Source organism: Myodes glareolus, chromosome X (assembly GCF_982192425.1).
Source record: "Myodes glareolus chromosome X, mMyoGla1.1, whole genome shotgun sequence".
NCBI classification, from domain to species: Eukaryota; Metazoa; Chordata; class Mammalia; order Rodentia; family Cricetidae; genus Myodes; species Myodes glareolus.
Window position 1 is genome coordinate 41286519 of NC_142053.1, and position 20993 is coordinate 41307511.

Sequence of the window (20993 nt, forward strand, 5' to 3'; positions counted from 1 at the left end):
AACCCCAATATCTTACTTTGGGTTCTTATAACTCACACTACCACTGACATCCAAGGTAGGGCCATTTAAGCTTGTAAATTTTATAAGATTAGTATATATATATATATATATATATATATATATATATATATATACATATATATGTGTGTGTATTTTGTTATGATGTTAATGAACATATAGAGTACTAATTTTAGAAAAAATGTTTCAGCTAGCTTGCTGTACATGATGTAGACTACAAACTGCTCAGAACAATTTTGAGGTGACTATCTGAGAAGATTTAGCCTAACAGACTACTGTAGCCAGAACTTGAGACCAGTCCCGAACTTTCCCATTATACAGAGACAGGACAACAAGTGATACAGCCACCTCTCCCAGAACTTGACAATTAATCCAAATTTTTCTTTTCAGGATCCCCTAAAGATACTATCACCCCCAGATAGCAGGAAGTAAAATTAAGATTATGATGCCCACATTCCCAAGAGGTTGGTTGGGTAGTTTTAGGTCATCCAATGGGTTATGGATATTGGTCTTTGTCTAGGGGTGTTGGTTCCAAGTTGTTATTGGTAATGATCAGGGGAAAAAGCTGAACAAAGGAAATTAGATTCAAGGATCTTGTTTTGAAAAGAAAAAAAGTGGATATGGATATGATACAATAAAAGAATAGATTATTGAATCTATTCTGAAAAGAAAAATGTGAGAATATACATGTGATAAGATAAAAAGGTAGGTTATTGAACTACTTTTAGAAAGCAACAACTATTATTACATGTTTTACATTGAATTGAACTTCTGTACATTGTATACAAATTTTATATATTGATACAAATTTGAGATTAATTTTGTTAAAACATACTATACATGCCTTTCTACTCTTGTTCAAGGTATTGTGTCAGTAAAACTCACTTAACAATCTCATGCAAATTTCTCATCCTTGAAAATTATTACTACCAGCTGTTTAGAATAATAAATCCAAGTTAGTAGTTAATCACCTATTTAAATCCAACTTGTAGTCACATTAGGCATGTTTTCAAGGTCAAGCAAATATATATTTAGATAGACAGGTCATCTTCAAACACTTCATAGATCGACATAATATGGCATTTAAGATGTTTTCATAACATTGGTTATTTTGGTCCTTTTTTTATGACAATGATTCATGTCTGCTCCTGACTGCAACAATCTACTTCAGAGAAGATGATGGGCATCATAGAAACTCCACATGGAGTTTACTTTCTTTATGGTAAAAGTAAACCACTGGGAAGAAAGTGTCCTTTCCACAACTACTGATAGTATGCTGTTCCAATGGGACAAGCAGAACACAAAAGAAAGTGACTGCCAAACCTTGCCAAGATAAGGTGGGAGAATCCGTGAAAACCATGCTTCATAGAAAAGTTTGCCAGATATTCTAGTCCTGTAGGCCAAAGATGGATGCCCCAACATTGCATAGGAACTTTGGGTGACTGCCTAGGCAGTCAGCTGTTTCTGTCATTTCTCACATTATTTTGGAAGTTGCTTGCTCATACTTCCTGCTTAGTCAGTTATTATTATTTTCTTCTTTGATTTCTGAGGTAGTTATAGACTAGATATTTATAGTTATAGTTTTCCTCTTTTACCAGATATAGAAAGCAAGTTATAGTAGCATGAAGTAAATTAGGTACAAGACTTTGGACTCACCAAAATAAGATAGGTATGGAGTATTTTCTCTGAATTTATCAAATGCAAATGGACTAGATATTGGTAATGTATTTATTGCTTGTATATAGTTATTATACTTATTGAATATAGTTTTTCTAATGTTAGGTATAGCCTTTTTTAATTTTAGACCAAAAGTGAAATGTAGTGATATTTTATTTGTATTTTAATAAATAAAGCTTGCCTGATGGTCAGTGCAAAGCAGCTACACTAGCCATCCCTATAGGTCAGGCAGTGGTTGTAGATACCCTTAATTCCAGCAGCCACACCCATTAGTCATAGAGGCTGGGTGGTGGTGGTGCACACCTTTAATCCTAGCACTAGAGAAGAATATAAGGCGGGATGAGACAGGAACTTACTTCAGTTGAGTCTGAAGATTTCAAAGGGGTACGAGATATCTAGTGGTTTTGCTGCTTTTACTCTTCTGATCTTTAGATTGAACCCGATATCTGACTCTGAGTTCTTATTACGCATGCTACACACCACAACTAGAAACAAGTTTTTCCAGTAAATAACACAATCTTCAGGTTCACAGTGTGATACAAATATTTTACAACATTAATGTAATGGCATATGTCTTTAATCCCTGCAAAAGTAACAGATCTTTGTGACTTCTAGGGCAGCCTGGTCTGTTCAGTCAGACTGTCTCAAAAATGTCTTCGATCAAGTAGGAAAATCAATATAGTGCCTGCCATGTATAAGTGACCTACGCAAAGAGTTTGAATGGCACATAGAAAATAGATGCCTACTGAGATGAAAGAGGTATTGCAAAATAGTACTGACAGCATAATAGTTGTATGTAACTGTTTCACCATTATTCAAGGGTATCCTTGCATTAATATCCAAGTATCATTCTGACACATTATTCTACCCATTCTTCATTGTAAACCTCATAGACACAAAGAGAAGGAAAAATACAGTTCAATCAAAAAGCACTTAAATAATAGTTCTGGAATTTTCTTTCTGTCTGATGTTTACAACAAATTGTGTGAAAACTTCTGAATAATTTAGAGCAATAAATAACATATTTTTTCTGTGGCGAGGATGGTTTTATATGTTAATTGGAGGTTTTTGCTTTTTTCAAAAGTAGGTTACATCTTTTTTAGTTCTAACGCAACTTAATGTATTGCCTATTAATATGAGCAGTCAAATTAACAAACTTGAATTTATACAATTTCTTAAATACCATAAACTGAGACCTTTACTTTCTCTATGGCATAGATATAATAAAGTATATTGAAGACAGAGTTGCTAGATCTGTGTTTGCCAATGATTGCTTTCCAAATGGTCATTGACCTTCCTCTGAAGGCTTTAGAGAGCTCGGCTATCATTTTCCCTTTCTCTAATTTAGTTAATATGCTGTCTCTCACCTACTGCTCTTTCACAGTAACTCAAAGTCAGTGTACTGTGGAAAAGAAATTAAATATTTTTAAATGCCAAAATTCAATGTTAGATGTTGGCAATAATGCTGAAGTAATTTGTCTGAGAACAAGTCAATCAATTATAGTGAAGGATACATGAAAATTACATAGAATTCTTATTAATCACTTCACTTTTATTTGCTCAATTGGGAAATCTAAAATATAAATCAGTTCTCTGAACTGGTGAATAGTGAGAAAAGAAGAACCCAGTTTAGTAGGCTGCAAGTACAAATCAGTTGTAGACCATTTGCATAGTTTGTGTAAGGCCTTGAATTTAATCCCTATGACCACAGATACACAAAAAGGAAATGGTGATCTAGATAGAAAAGAAGACAGTTGATAGACTCGGTTTCTAAAAATTGTGCCATGCAATAAACGTTGACCACACCAACACCAAACACCCGAAACAACCCTAGCAAGGTAACCACCTGGTATCCAGGCAAATCTGTTACAAGTGTAAGCATTACAGAGTCCTCCCTGTATCTACAAAAGTGTCAGAACTATGAGATACAGATAAGAAATCTCTTTCTGTGTATCTATGCATGTCTAGGAGTTTCCCTTTGTGGGAGTGGCTACCCATATTGTGATCTTCCCCTAATCAACATCTTCTTGATGTCTCTCACTTTACCTATTTTACCTTTATTCCTCTTAGTTAAATCATGCAACAAGTCCACAGGTGTCATCAGCTCTGTTCTTCTCTTCAATGGTCATTGACTTCCAAAGTCTTTCATGAGCTCCTACTTAGATACACTTCTCCAATAATACACATTGAAATACTCTTTCTTCTGGCCTCTCCACATTCCTAGTTCAATTCTGTTCTTCAATTTTAAGCTCAAAACCTCTTCTTCCACGCTGTTGCCCTACAACCTAACCCCCTAATTTTTCATCTCACATTAGTCTCATAGTGCCTTCCATGGTCTTTCTTTTCAGTTATATGTTTTGAAGTAAACATTTTCCTAAAGCTATAATCACTTTAAAAATATATTTTGCTGCAACCATGATTCTTCAACAATATGGCTGCCTAAGCAAGACCCAAAAAAGTACAACACCTAAAGATATGCTAGCATAAAAGAGGGAATTCTCACAACACCCTACTCTACCCCTAAACAAATATCACAAAACCCTGTCCTTACAGGCAACTAAGGAATGCTGAGAGAAGAATTAATCTTCTCAAGGGATAAGCTGCCTGGTTGTTTATCTAATACAAATTGGTGAGTCTTGAAATCATATATGTATAAGTAAAACTAGAGAGACTAAACATGCTGTGTTTGCACATTATATGTACACATATCTATCTTCATATGTATATGTGCATACATTTTATACTATGATACATATGTATAAAAAGAGAGCAAGAGAAAGCAAAAAGAATTGAAAATTAGGTCAAGAATTTAAGAGGAGTGGGTGGAAGTAGTTGGAGGGAGGGAAGAGAGGGTGCAATGATGTAATTATATTTGAGTTTCAAAAATATTTAAATATTTTAGTCTGTCTTCATAAATCTGAAAAATATCTGCAATATGAGGGTTCCATACTAAAAATACATGTTATGACTTTCTGTTTATAATCAGTAATAACTGCTATACAATAACAATGATCTGTTTACAAACTAAAGATATGGCTTTCCTTTTAAAGGCAGGAGAAGTGCCAGAATTATCAGTGTGAATATTAATTAAAAGAAAGAACAAGGAACAAATAATGTAAGAAAGTTATATTGCACTTAAATGTTAGCACATCAAGTACTCAAATACAAATTTAAAATAATTGTCAAAAATATAGAGAATAAAGACAATCATTTGTTCTTTTATATCCAGGAGAACATGATGTGTTTTCTTAAAATCAATTAGCAGATAAGTGTAGGTCCAATTTAAAGGAAGCAAAGATCTGCAGAAATGCAAGGATTTAAAAATAACAAAGAATGGAAATGAGTAATTCACTCACTTTCATCTAACATTTATTGAAAACATTAATTAAACATTTCTTACTGTGGGTAAACATTGATTAAATTATAAAAGATAACTTTTAAGCTGGGACTCCAATAAAATTGTAGACTTAATAATATTATGAATAGAGTTGTTTTGTTAAGTGCACAAATATTAAGAAGTGCCTGCTGAAATCTTGGAAGGGGAACATGATAAAAGGACTGCTGGTACAGAAAAAATATCTCAAGAAATTTTAGATATGTGTTGTGTTTTGAATGTACTTAAAGCAATTCTATTTTGTGGACAAAGGCTGTTTTCTGGATATAAACAGCAAGCTCATTTCCTATTACATATTCAGAGGTATCAATATCTACCATCTGGTTCGACTTTATTTAAAAATAAAAGGTAGTTTTCAAGAGAATTACAGATTCTTCAATACTTACTAAGTGATTTCTATACGTTAAAAACTTCAAGAAACCATTCATGTTATTTCTTTGACAAACTTGTACTGATTTCCATATGAGGACTAGGACAATTGGGATTAAAGGACATTTTGAATCCTTTGTAAAAACATTTGTGTGTGTGTGTGTGTGTGTGTGTGTGTGTGTGTGTGTGTGTATACCACAATATGTGTTGGGGGGATGGGGCCACCTATGGGAGTCAATTCTCTTCTACCCTGTGGTGCTTGGGGATGGAACTCAGGTCATCAGTGTTGGTAGTAACCATCTTTACTCACTTTGTCATCTTCCAGACTAAGGGTTAAAAGTTTTGATAAAAATAATTATAATAAATATATGATACAAAATAAATGATCCTAGTTATCTGTTTGTACACAGGATGTATTTGATTGTAAATGTTACCAAATTTACACTAACAGCTTTCATTAGGTATGTTTAGTGGAAAATTGTATTAAGTACGGGTGATAAAAATTGGTTTTATTATAATATTCTGAAAATTGGAGGAAATAGCATCAATCACATCCAGTATTATGACAGACACTGGCATAGTTTCTATTATATCTCTACATAACATCTCCATTCATTGAATGAGAAACTTAGTCATCTGTCCTTTGAATGTTAAGCATGAGCATGCACGTGCGCACACACACACACAGCAAAGAGATAAACTAGTCTTATTTCCTATACATGTATTTGCTACTCTTGACAACTTTCTTTAATAAAACCATGATGCCTTTCCTTTCATCATTAAAATCAATTAATTTGGGCATGGTTACTCATGCCTGTAACCTTAAGCATTTAGGAGGTTAAAGTTTGAAAACTACCATATGTTCAAGGCTAACTTGAATTACATGGTTCATTGTATACAAATATAGTCAGGACTACAGAGCAAGGCCCTATTTCAAAATAACAACAGAACGAGCTAACAATCTCATAATCTCTACCTAAGTTTTTATGTAATTTTATTTGATTTGATGATCAAAGCTGGAGAAAAATCTCTCTTATATTAACTGGTAGAAAAACTAGAATTTCTCCATTGAGAAAGAGTAAAATTCCTCTGGAATTTTATTTATAACCTACAGTTTGGCAAACTTTGTGTCCATTTTGTAGTATTGCTGGATAGGTCAGGCTTTCCCATCTTTCTTTGTATGTTAAGCAGTGATAAAATTCACCATTGATTACACTGTTGAATAAACTTTTCCGAAGTGTCTTGTGTGTAGTAGGTGCAAGGGCAAGTAAGATGATGAAGAGGATGTTGATGCCAGTGTGGTGGTAAGAATGCTGCGTTTTTGGAGGGATGGAAGGTATCTTGGGAACTCTTGTCCCTGTGAATTGCAGTTTATTTCCTTCTGTTTTGCGTGAGTTAATAGGTAACTAGTGGGTAATCATGTGGAATACATGAGCAGACTCCTAACTTCCACTTACTCAAAAGTGAAGACTGTCAGGAAATTGCATCTGAGAACTATAGAAAGAACGTTCCACTTAGCTGTAGCCCACCTACCTATGTATTTGAAAAGGGTTTTAATTAATGACTTTCTTTATTCTGTTACTATAAGAACTTATTGTAATACATTATTTGGGGAAACCTGAATACGTGTTTCCAGGTCACAGTCAGTGATAATTGGCTCCAGAATAAACTACCTTTTCCCCTTTCAGGTGTGTGCAGTGTATTTTTGCAGCAACACACCCCATCATCTTAGCCCATTACTATCTACAAGGAATGACCAGAAACATCTAAAGAACTTGCATGGTCCTGTTACACACAGCATGCATGCCTATTCCTTAGCTTATTAGCAATGTGTAACAGTCCCTTAAACATTTGTAGAGATCGCCTTTTAAAGTCCTCGCTCCTTCGTTCTTAGTTCCCCTTTTTTCAGTCTGCTGTGCGCTTTGTAACAATAATAAGCATTGACTTTAAAGGTTTGCTCTTCCTCACTACTCAGTGTTCATTTCACCTCTCAACAATGTGGTTTCAAAGCCAGATGATTTCTACAAAGCTTTTTATCTGAGAACAGTTTGCAGCCACTATTAAAGTCCTGACCTTCCTATTGTAGTGCCTCAGCCATTTCTATCCTTTTTTTCTTTCATAACAGACCAGTCTGGTGTTGAAATTCTAAAATGCAGAACTTAATAGCATTCCCCACTGCTCACTCACCATACTCACCTGATGCCACTACTCATTCAAGTTTTAAACTATTTCAACATTCCTATGGGAAATTCCCATGCCATTGTGTTTCTTGGCCAAGAATGAATCTCTTTTCTCATATACACTTGACACTTTAATTTCTCTAAACGTACTGATGTTCTTCCTCATCTCTCTTTCTCTACTTTCACTCCCACTTACTTGTCTAGAAAAGTCTTATATCTTCAAGTCTGGATTGTAATGATTCTACAGAGCTCATCTTTCTCATACTACCCTCCTAAACTGTGACAACATTATTGGTTAGTTTTTCCTTTTTCCAGTCAGCTGATCTGAAAGTTCTTTGAAGTAGAAGCCAACAACAGCATTCAATATTTAATCAGTTGAAAACATAATCAAAATATCAACAATATTGCATGACTTGGAAAGGGTACAAGTATTCAGATTTCGGTGTGGTGTTCATGAGGATTTTATCTGTACCCTAGTTGACTGTGTACACTGTCTGTGGCTTTCTGAGCTACAGGCAAAGGGCCTACATAGTTCACAACATCTAAAGTCTGGACTATGAGTCTTTTTAAAGAGAGAAAAACAGTTGCCTCCTGCTCTCTGACCTTGGTCCAAATTTAGTCCCTGGAAACTTGGGAGCCTGTTCTAAATAGGCTCTTGGACTCTTCACAAAACCTGTTTGAGAATCTGCTGCATAACAGGATCCTCTGAAAATTCAAGATAAAATAGGTTCCAGAAACACCAGCCTATAACTCATCACGATAGTTTTAAATAGTTTGTTTAAAATTTCGACTGTTTGAAAAAATAAAAAAAAAGGTGACCAGGATCACAAAATGTATGAGTCATAGCAGATACATGAGATTTTAGACAAATTTAGGCTATTGTGAAATAGTAAAGAACAACTCATTAGAACAAAAATAAAATAATAATAAAACAATGGAAAATTAAAGTAGCTTGAAACTATAGATTTTTCTAGTGCTTCTGTCTGTTCTGTTCTCTGTTTGAGACAGAATAGTCCAATTGAGATAGCCCAGGATGGCTTCAAACTGTCCATGTAGCAAGGGTTGACCTTAAAACCTTGAGCCAATAGAGTGTCTAGGGTGTGTTTCTGGGGGCAAAGGTCAGCTGATGCTTTCTAAATTACATTAAGTATGTTTTTAAGACTAATATTTTAAAGTAGCGAAATTTGGGATCAATAATTTTGTGTGACAAAGCGTTTGATCATGACAACCACTTACATGCATGTATTCACTGACGTTGGCAGTCACTGAAGTTACTACAGACTCTTTGGTTACTTACCTTTCAAAATAGTGTGACTTTCACTACTTTTGAGGAAGTTGAAACCTTTTTTATAATATATGTATTTTAAACCATCATGTTAGCCTTGTAAGTTTTAGCACAGCCTACTTTTTGTACTGTACATGATTTTTACATTTCTAGCTAGGTTAACTTGATGGCATAGATTTATTTTTTATGAGTGCATTTTTTAATTACATTTCTACACATTTATAGGGCAACAAGAATCTCTTTAAGTATTTAGACAATCCCATATCTTTTGAGTTCAAAGAAGTGTTAAGAAGTCTGGCTTAAAAGGGTAGATTATCAAAAATACTGTGTATAATGCCAGATCACAAAGCCTGAAATCTTACCTGTGCTTAAAATACTTTGACTGATTGTTTCTCTTCTAGAAGTACTATTATTTTATTAAATAACATTTATAATTATTGTAAAACTGATGATCAAGTAGGTATTTCAATTAACACACTGTGTTCTTATTGGTGATGCAAATGTGTTAACCAATATAAAACATAATGATATTTCAGTGCTTAGCACTGAATTCTTTGCTTCCTTCATACCTTTCTGATTATGATTTAATTTATTCAAATGAAGAGTTGAAGGATAAAGAAATTATGCTTCAAAAAATACAAGTATTTTAAATATGTTTGGAAAAGATACACTATAATACAGTGCACAGTAAACTAATGGAACTCCATAAATAGTAATATTTGACATATACTTTTAATTTTTATATTTTTATAAAATCACTTGCAAACCTAGAATGAAACATTCTGAAAGTTATGCATCAGAGAGTTCATATCAAGCAATTTGTTAAGTGAATTTGTTTAATTTCTAATACCACGAGGCCACGTGGTTCAAAACAAAAGTTCTTCCGTTTTTAAGAGAGTGCCAAGTATACATCTTGTCCTGGAGGTGTAGAGGTAATCTGTTGGTAATCTTTCTTTGCTACATTAGCTACTGAGATAAAAAAAACTTTCAATACTGTTATCATGTCCAGAGAAAACAAAACTAAGTTACCAATGTTTACCTTCAGTACTTACTGGTATTATTACAAACTTTATCTTGTTCAGAAGGAACACAGCTGTTAACTGAAAACGGTTCGCTTTTCAAAAGGGACATAGAATATCTAACCTAAATCATTATCTTGGAGAATCTATCTATCTATCTATCTATCTGTCTATCTATCTCTGTGTGTTCATGTGTATATATAACATATATATTTGTATTTGAATCTGGAGGAGAACAGGGAAGTTATTACTAATTGTGAAGGATAGTAAAACAATTCACGTGAACCTCCTTTTATTGTTTAAATACTATTGATTCTTATTGTTTTTAAAACTGTCACAGAAACTCAAAAGCTCTGTAGTAGTATGCTTGCCCAGAATGTGTGTGCCATGTTAATCTTGTCATGGGAAGAATAGCTTATAGGTGTATAGGTATATAGGTATTAAAATAGCACTCTTGGTACTCATCTCTGTACAGTGAGTATTAGCATATTAAGGATATTAGCTACATCACTGCAATAAACAACTAGTTTCCAACCATTTATAGTAGGTGAGTGGGGGATGCAGTTTTCATGTGACTGGCAAGCCCTGGCAAGGAGAGCCGCTTGGAGAGGTGAAGTAGTTGAAAACTTTACCTCAAAATGGATTTTCAACTATATTTTGCCATTGAATTTTTTCTAGGAGGAATGGGATAGTACTTATCAACAATTGGTACCTTAAGAGGAATTTGCATATCAAAGTTTCTCTAATGGCTGATTAAAAACCAAGGCTCAGTAGGTATGTGCAAAGAGTGCACAGGCCAGAAAGAGATGAAGTGAACAGTTATTGTGGGGAAGCAGACACTGAATATATGGAGGTAGAGACAAGATGTTTTACCTAAAGCAGAATAGTACTGAAAGGGTGGTAGCAAAGGTGGAATTGACTGACTTTGTATTGTGATAAGACCGACCTTGGTCTTTCTCAGTGTACAGGGCTTATGATGCTGTTGATCAGCATGAGATACCCTCGTGTGAATACCATGTAAACTTACCTGTACATCCATGTTAACCTATTTCACCAACACACTGAAAACATCTGTGGTATACTTCAATCTTCATAAACTTACAGTGAGATTTCTCCTGCTGGGGTACTTCACAATTTTACACTTTGTATATTTTGAATTTCCCCTAAGGATTCATTTTATTCCAACACATGAAAAACTAGTTAGACAGAGTAATAGAACCCTTTTAAAATATATAAAATACAAGAAGTGTTATGTCTACCATCACATTAAATATAGATGTACTTAGTAACATGACAAGACATTTGATGTTGGTTGTTTTGACTATGGGTACATGTAGCCATTTTGATATATCCCCCTTGATGAAAAAACTCAGTAATTTCTTCTTTCTTCCATTTTTCAAAATCATAAATTATGTGTGTAGCAGATTCCCATTCCTATTTCCTTCTTAATAACTTTTGAAGATTAGTAGGCTTGCATCTTTCACTTTGTTTTTGTACATATATACATATCCTAACATTAATTTATATGTATATATATAAACATTCTATAAAATTACACATTAAATATCCCTAGAATAATGAATTAGATTTTTGCAGTCGTCAATAATTCTAAAACTTCAATTGTAAATTCATTTTGTGGTATTAGCTACATAAATATGACAATGAGAATTTTTTCTTTTTTCCTTTTTGTAAAATTGATTTTATTGAGCTATACAATTTTCTCTGCTCCTCCCTTACTCTCCCTTTAACCCTCTCTCAAGGTCACCATGCTCCCAATTTTCTCAGGAGATCTTGTCTTTTTCTACTTCCTATGTAGAATAGACATTGAGAAATTAATTGAGAATTGTCTACCCTGTAATCTATTTATTCAGTTACATAATCATGCTTTACTTTTCCTTCCTTCTTTCCTTCTCTCCCTCCTTGACTCCCTCCTTCCTCCCTCCCTCCCTTCCTCCCTCTCTCTCTCCCTTCTTCCCTTCCCTTTTCTTTTGTTTAGAGATTGAGTTTCTCTGTGTAGCCCTGGGTGTCCTGGAACTCACTCTGTAGACCAAGGTGGCCTCGAACTCAGAGATCCACCTGCCTTTACCCCCTGAATGCTAGGATTAAAGGTGTGTGCCACGAGACCCAGAATTCATTTCTCTGCTTTTCATCTTTAATGACCGATAGTTTGTCTTCATTGGTTTTCAGAGTTGTGACTGAAACTAAAGGTTTTCATCTTTTTTATACTTGGCCTGAGAAGTCATGATGATGATTGTTTTATTTTGTATGGACCCCAGATTCTGCCACTTCTCAGTCAAGTACCTCACCAGTTTCATCTTTAAAAGAATATTTAAAGAGCTTTGCTTTCTCAAATCTACAACCAGTAATGATAGTCTGATTTCCTTATTCCAAACCACAGCTCTGAGCTTGCCACTATAGGTGGAAAATTAAAGATCATGGCTTTTCATCACTGACCAAATTTTTCCAACATAAAACCTTATGATAGAATAAGTTCACAAAGTCGAGATAGTGGTTTGCAACTTGATAAGGGTATCTGCATCACACATAACTTGATAAAACATAATTTGATAAAAACATATTTTTTTAGGTTGCATTAAAATAATTTTCAATCAAATATTTCTTCACAGGCAGTAAGCCATTTATGGTATATTTCTTAGTAGTTTGGGGGCAGGTTTAAGTTTTCAAAATAATTGTAATCACTTATATATAATGGTTAAATATTAATTCAAAATAAGAGTCTCAAGGCATGCTTACGGGTATACTTACAATTAATTTGGAAAGATGATGTTCATTGGCCTATGCTTGCAGGTATTGATTGAGAACCCTGAAAGCAAACATGAGGAAAAAATAGAATAAGGACTCTATAAGTAAGGGCCTAGCCAAGGTACCTATGCAATTGTCTTTGATAAGGCCTGACTGAACAGTATCTGGAATGCTATCCACGAACTCCACATGAAAATCTTAGTTCCATAAGTTTTCCAATTGAAGCACTAGTATAGCAGGTGCACCTCTGTTTGTCTTTCTGTTCATGAAAAAAATCCTATGTCAATTTGATATTCTAAGTGAATCAGCATGTTAGGTTGAGCCATCATTTTACATAAGACAATTGTTGATTGTTCCATAGATCCTAAGAGGGTATTAACCTATGGGAAAGAAAATAACACTTGACAACCATCATTTAAATGTCTGTTATCATAGCACTATCAGTTTTGTACTCATTTATTTTTGAATGTGAAGTCAAGGTTAAAACAAATATTAGCTGCATTTTTAAACAAACTCTTAATAATTTTAATTTCTTATTTTAAACAGGAAAAGTTTCTTCAAGCACTACAAACAGGACAAAGATGTTTTAAATACAGATACTTCCTTAAAATACAAGCAAAAATTTTTGGTTAGCCAAGTAAAATGGAGTGAAGTATAAACCATTAAAAATATGAAAAATATATAGAAAATATTATTCTGTGATTTAAACTTATTAAAATAATTAAATAGCAGACCTGTCAATATAATTTGGTACGAGTAATATAAAAATATGTAAATTGCAAATTTTAGTCACAATTTTAAGAAATTTGATGTGATTATATTTCACAGTATACACAATTGAATGTATTATAGTAATAACTTACTCTACCTCTCATTCCTTGTGATGGTACAACAAAGTAGTTGTGAGTAAAAATAGGAGAGAAAAAACCTGCATAAAAAATTCCATTCCTATCTGAATTTTTTTAAAAATGCATTTAATATTAATAAATTTGTATGACCACCTTTTTGCCACTTTGAGAAGTTAGTGCAAAGATTCATTGCAACGACTGTGACAATAAATGTTCAAAATTAAGATTCTGCTGTATGGGAACTTTAAAATATTTAAAATAGAAAAAGCAATTTCTTTAGGGGAAAGGTGCATAAAGCTTATTCTCCCTAAGATGTTTCAGGAGGCAGAGCTACAAAATTAGCTATTTTCAAGGACAGTTATGAATCTATGCATAGTGAAGATTCACTTGTTATCAATTTACATGATACAAATTATAGATTGCACTGCAACAGAGCATATCGTCTCGCTACACTGAAGTAATCTACTCTACCTGTTTCAGCTCCAATTTCAATTAATTTCACCTAATTGTTCAGTACTCATGGAGGGAATATTTCTGGTTTTGATCACACAACTGCGGCAAATGAAATGGTGTCCCCCTAGTGGTCACGTGTGACTACTGCAGTCAGAACAATGTATGCTGTGATGTCATTGTTAGGATTTTTTTTATTCAGTTTTCCCTCACATGATAAGATTGAGATACCTTATTATGAAGCATTTCTGTTCCCCCAAGGAAAAAATATATAATCGTCTAAGGGTTTTTGAAAAATATTTATCTGAAACTTAACAAGCAAAGATATTTTCCGATCTGCCTGTTTTAATTTTTTAAAAGGTTAGTTCACTAAAGTTAATTCTTTTCTGAGTGTATTCTTCCAGCCTAATCACAACATATTCTTTGTTGTTTATTGTTTGAATGGAATTATGTAGTCCAGGCTAGCCTCAAATTTATGGCATTTCCACATATCTATCTCTCATGACAGGAATATTCCCCCGTGCTCTCTGACTCATGGCTCACATCCTTCTTTATGGTAATATTTTCATCAATCCACATATCTTTCCCCATCAGCTAACTATAAATTTCAGACACATTTTATGATGCATATATTATCAGTTCAAGTCTTGGATCTCCCCTTACCTTATTGAGCTACTACAATTTTTAAATTCTCACAATAAATTTGAATTTTGGAGGTGTGAGATAGCCCTGAGCACAACCGTGTTTTATATATTAATACAAATACATGTTCTAAAGCGCACATTTTAAAGTTTTCCAAGTCTCATAGTATTACTTTCGACACGACTTATAATTGATATATAAAGTGACATAGAGGATAATTCTGTGATTACTTAAGAGGTTTTACTCAACATTACACAAATTATTGCCAATACTGAGACCTGAGCCAATGGATGAAAGCATCACAAAAGAGCTGAATACACTTCTCTGTACATTCACAGATCATCATAATCATTTAAGGAGGAAACTTCCCTCCATTTAGGAATTAAGGAATACCACAAAGAGACTGCTTATTTGGGTTTGGGCAAGCAACAGCTATAACGAGTGATTTAACCTATAAACAAACATCTGCCCATTGTGAAACAAGTACTTCTGGTAAAAACAGCTGCTTTTGTGAAAAAGCATTGTCTCCTTTCTTGGACCGACAAAATAACGGAAGGCAGAATAAAAGTCTTATATTGATATTGTCCCTTTGTGTGCTTGCCCTTTATTTTGGTGGAAGGCACAGAGATAAGTCACTGTCCCACCATTGTTGCCACCCTGGATTCTAAGAAGAATAAAACCTTACATGACAGACCTCTTCCAAATGTATAGCATCTTGTACATTTTTCTATCCATTTGCTAATTAATAAATAGTGATTCCCTCACTTTTCAGTGTGAACTGAGATCTTTAAGGATTCACACATTCTTGATTTGGAGAAGCCATTATACAATGTCTATCTCCTGACTTGTGTTCCAACTCAGGCCTGGAGAAGGTTAGGTCTGAACAGATACTGCATAAGTGTTTGACACATTTTTGAACCGATTGGCTGTTTGTTACTCAAGGTACCATGGAAAGTATTCTCCTAGCCTTTGTGGTTTGAATCCTGACTTGGCTTTTTATTAGCTTCTCTCCATTTCTATTTCCTGGTACTTCTCTCTTTTGGGGTTTTCCCCTCGACATTCTAAGCTTCTTTGCTTTTTCTCTAACGCCTCTCTGTCATATGGCTATTTGTTTGCCATCTGCCTGAAGTGCATTTCCGTCTAAAGGACATGGTCTTTTTTTCCTTTTCTCCTCCATTCTCTTCTCTTGGGTGGCTGCTGTGGCTTTATAACTTTGATTTTTTTCTTTTAAATTCTAATAAAACTTTACTGTGTGCTTGCATCTGAATCCATTCTTAAATTGTTTTATTAATGAAACTAAGAACCTCAAAAGGACACATGATTTCTCCTGTGTCAATATAATGATAAATGAAATAATGTTTCAATATAGTCTTAATCCCATCCTGTATATGAAAGGTATTCATACAAATGAATGGGAAAATAGTCATAGAAGGAAAGAGATTTCATTTTATAAAGTTTTTTTTTACCTGAGTTCATAGATTTGTTCATGCTGTGATTGCATATTTACCATACTCTATGGTTCAGAGGCATTGTTTTAAAAATGACTGAAGGTCAATGGTTTGTTTCCTTATGAAAATGACATAATGGATTAAAGATGGACTTCTGTAGCAAGTGACTCATGCTTGCATTTGTACATTTTAAGGGATGTAATTTATAGAGTAAGCATCCAGTCTTGAGCTGATTCAGACGTCAGTTGCTCAAATTAAAAAATCAAAGCTTACATAAGTCTATATGGCCAATCAACTGATATAAGTTTAATATAAGCCTCAAAATTACTCTTCTTTTCTTCCTGCTTTGAATATGTGTGCATATGATACATAACACAAACATAATTACATCTTCTGTGCTCATGTCAGTAATACTAAAAGTCATAGTCTTCAAGGTATTCACATATTTGTACTAAGCTTCTAATTTTTAAGCCAAGAATGCAAATGAATTTTCTGTCCGTTTTGAATTTATTAAGCATTATGTGATTCTCAAGGACAGTATGATGCAGTCAAAATTGTAAAAGCTTTCTCTTATTCTGCCACACAAACAGTGGACTATGTGGGAAAAGAATCTGAATTCAGAGTTAAAAGAATAGAATTCTCTCTATAGCTTCAGCACTAATAATAACTATTTATGTTACCAAAAGTTAGTCTAGAACCATCTTTTAATCTTACTTTAGGCATCTTTAAAGGTAATCAGTAGTGACCAGAAAGGTGTCTTTGTGGGTAAAGAACGTGTAGCATAGGCCAGCTAACCTGAGGTCAATCCTTGCAGTTCACATAGGGGTGGAAGGACAGGATCAAAGGCAGAGTGTTGTCCTCTGACCTCAGTGAATGCTCAGACCTGTCGCCCACAAACCTCTCTCTTTCTCTTCCTCTTTCTCTTCCTCTTTCTCTTTCTCTTTCTCTCTCTTTCTCTTTCTCTTCCTCTTCTTCTTTCTCTTTCTCACTCATTCTCTCTCCTCTCTCTCTTTTATCCTCTCCCCTTCTTTCTCCCTCTCCTCTGTCTCTATTTCTCTGTCTGTCTCTGTCACTCTCTCTGTCTCTCTCTCTCTAACAGACACACAAAAATATTACATTGATGTTTTAATTTTCAAAAAACCCATACATAGTATGGGGTCACTCAGAAATATGAGAATACTTTAATTCCATTGATTTACCATTATGTTTAGTAATTAATTCATGGTAACTTTCACAGCATCATCTATACCTTCAAAAATTATGAAGTGTCTTGTTAATATTACTAAAAATAATCTAATAAAAATAAATAGTGTTTTGGTATCAGAAATTGATAGTTACGGGCAACTGATTATTTCACAGTCAAATGTACAGCTCACTTACATCCTGGTACCATTTCTTAACTATATGTATGACATCTATTTAATACTTCTTTACAGTATTATATCTTGATATTTGTTGCATACCAATATAATTTGTAGCAGTGATTTAAGAAGAGGGGGAATGAACATCAAATTCTGCTTTGACAGTTATGACTCTAAGCACAGGTGCTGTATTTTCTGTCTTGTTCTTATGACCTGAAGTAAATCAGGCTTCAAAAGATATGTCTCCAATGATCAAAAAGAGGCACAGGGTCACAGTTTAAGATCTTAGTACAGAAAACTGAATGATTACTTCAAAATTATTTTATATGAACAAAAATAGTGCAATTTTAGACTCGTAAAATGGCAAAAAAATCCATCTAACTATGGTTTTCATAGGAAAGTAATTAGAAATCAAAAGGGAGCTATGATGGCAGCCATGAACCAAGTATAAACAGCCTTTCCTTTTCTTGTTTCTAGTGTCTATGTCACCCACCGACTTCTAACATGGGGGTCAGAAAAGGTGGTACAAATGTAATAGTGGCCTTTAGTTAGTTAGTTGAACAGATGCCATGATCGTCTTTGTCCTTTGAAGCCTTTACACACTAACCACCTATGTGTCCCATATAAATCTAGTATGTTTAATGAACCAGACGTTTTCTAATCATGAAGTTCCATCTTAGCCAGGAAGTTAGCAACACTGATGTTAAGCAAGATAATAGTGAATTCCTATTGAGAATTCTCTACTGAAAAGTGATTTTGGAGTAAAATAATAATATATTTTAATTTTTTTTACTAGTTTTCTATAGAAAGAAAGGAAGGTTTAAATCTAAGGGTCAGTGCTATATAATTAGTATAACATCATTCAACAATAGTATATAAGGTGAAATTGTAAAATATTGAAAGCAGCTTCTGCTACACAGGCTCTGAATTTCACAGTAAATATGAACAGGCTAGGAATATTAGGTATAAGAGAAAATAAGTTGAAGCATTTTTGGAAAATTAGAAGCAAAAATCAAACTGAGCTTGATTGACTTTGAGGAAAGCTTACTTGGCTAAAACACAATGGGATGGCTGGTGTCCCAATTTATTCTACAGAAAGTGATCTGGTTTTTATTAAGGTTTTCATCAAAGACATATTGCTCATCAATCAGCTATGTTTATATAACCTTTGACCACATTTAAATGAATGTCTACTCTTCTGCAGAAACACATTTACCATTTATTTTAATCATTTCTATCCTCTGTCTTTGTCTCTGTCTCTATCTCTGTCTCTGTCTCTCTGTCTCTGTCTCTATCTGTTTCTCTCTGTCTCTCTCTCTCTCTCTCTCTCTCACACACACACACACACACACTCATAACTTTGTTTTAATGATGCTGGAGATGAAACTTAGAGCCTCACAGGTGAGGCAAACACTGTACTGCCAAGAGCACACCAAGCCCCTACAATTTCTTATATTTTTGGTTGTGAGCCTTGCCTTTAGTGGCTGAGCCATCCTTCCTGCCTACTTCCAAATTTTCTTAATTGTGTCATTTATATATTAGCACCACCAACATTTCTGTGAAGCTATCCATAACATAGAAGGCAGGGAAATACTGGAAGTTCTATGTAATCTTTAATGAAATAGCATGGTATTGTTTCTTTTTTATTTTAATTTTTTTACATTTTAATCATAGTTTTCCTTCCCACCCCTCCTCCTGCCCCTCCTCGTCTCCCCACAACCAACCTTTTATCCACTCTTCCCAATGGGTAAGGGCTTCCATAGGGAGTCAACAAAGTCTGGCCCATTAAGTTGGGACAGAAGCATGGTATTATTTCAATCTGGTTGTACAATTAAGTGTGTTATCACGAATATAACATTTCAACTTCTTTACTATTAGCTGTCTTATTTGCATAAGTGATGCTAAAATATTGGCCCTAATTAATTTGTGGCTAAGTTGAAAATAAAATAAGAACACATACTGAAACTATATAACCAGATGCAAATGCTGTTACTCTGTAAAAAGAACAGTTACCACTAATAAGAATGCCATGTGACTATTTTTTTTTTTAGCACTTTCAGCTTTGTGTTGCTTTTGTTAGAAAATAAATGAAAGACGGAGAAAGTACAGTCTAGAACATAAGGATAGAACTGTGGCTGAAATTTAACTCTCTAATTAATTTTAAAATTGCAATAAATAGAAAATATTTGAGAATTGACTGGGTATGGTGGTGCATATATGTAATCCCAAAATTCTGGAGTGAGCGATAGTGAGAATTATGAATTTGAGGGCAGCTTGGTGTACAAATTGAAAGGTAGATCTACAAAAAACAAATTTGGGTGTGTGTATACATATTGTAAATTTAATATAAATAGATATTAGGAAGAATATCCTAAATGTACCTGTTATGTAATATCTAGTAAAATGAAGGAATATAAAATAACTCCAACTTTTTATTACTATGGATCACAGTTGTATATGTTCACAGGTTGGCAATATGAATCCCTGGAATTTTGCTCTTATTAAAAATAACGTTGTGTGAAGAATTCTGGTTCATTTAACTTTACCTTTTTGACTTCTGTGTGTTTATCAGACATTTCCAAAACTTAAAAAGGTTTTTAAAGCCATCTGTCTCTCTTCCTAAGGCATTATCAGGTTATGTATACAAATAAAAATGACTAGAATTTGTGTGTGTGTGTGTGTGTGTGTGTGTGTCTGTGTGTGTGTGTGTGACAGTCTCATGCACCTTAGGCAACTGAACATGCTGTATAGTCAAAGATGACCCTGAAACTTCTGATCCTTTTGCCTCTGCTTTTCAATTTCTGGGCCTACAGACCAGAGTCATCACACCCATTCATGGATATTTAGTTATAAAGTTTACTATAGAAAAATAATAATTGTTTCTTTTTTTTAAAGTAAATTTTATTAAATTATAAAAGTTTCCATTTCCACCTAATTGTTTCTTAAGTAACCTTTATATAGCTTAAGGAAGTTGGTAAGGTTTACTATGTTAACAGTAAAGTATACCACTATGGTTTTGACATCATTAACTCTCTTCTGTGTAAGGTTTGGAGCTGAACTACCATTTAATTTAGATAACAAGTCATAATTAAGTTAGTTTTGTTCCTGCTAGTAAGAATCTCTTACATTCACTTCAAGAGAGAAAAGAAAAACAAGAGACATTTCCACTTAGTTACTCATAAAAGATGAATGATCCCATGTAGGACAGTGGAGTGAATGGGACAATTGCAAGTTCGAGACCAGAGGTGAGAACTGACTTTTGCTTGTGTAACAATTTCCTGTGTGGTTGAAGAATCATAGCTGCTGCTTACTGAGACAGAAAAATCTATGCTCTCCCCATTATGATTTGAAGTCAGTTTTCAGAACTGGAAAATCTTTGAATCTTTTTTAAGTTTATAGTATTTGAAAAGATATTAGCAAGCACTTAGTTTAACTGTCTTATTTTTTACCCCAGTGCTAAAGATGGAGCCAAAGACCTTCATACTTGTTAGCTAAATGCTTTCTACTGATCTACCTAGGAATTCCTCTTTGACAAGGAA

At 34.0% G+C, this 20993-nt stretch overlaps 1 protein-coding gene across 2 annotated transcripts in view; it reads right to left on the reverse strand.

The window, feature by feature from the left end:
* The window catches only part of Htr2c (5-hydroxytryptamine receptor 2C), a 235181-nt gene that overhangs the window by 206066 nt on the left and 8122 nt on the right, over nucleotides 1-20993 (reverse strand). For both annotated transcript variants that reach the window (XM_048441990.3, XM_085685141.2), the window contains exon 2: nucleotides 12709-12766. The gene's annotated coding sequence lies outside the window, so the exon portion shown is untranslated. The remainder of the gene's footprint in view (nucleotides 1-12708; nucleotides 12767-20993) is intronic.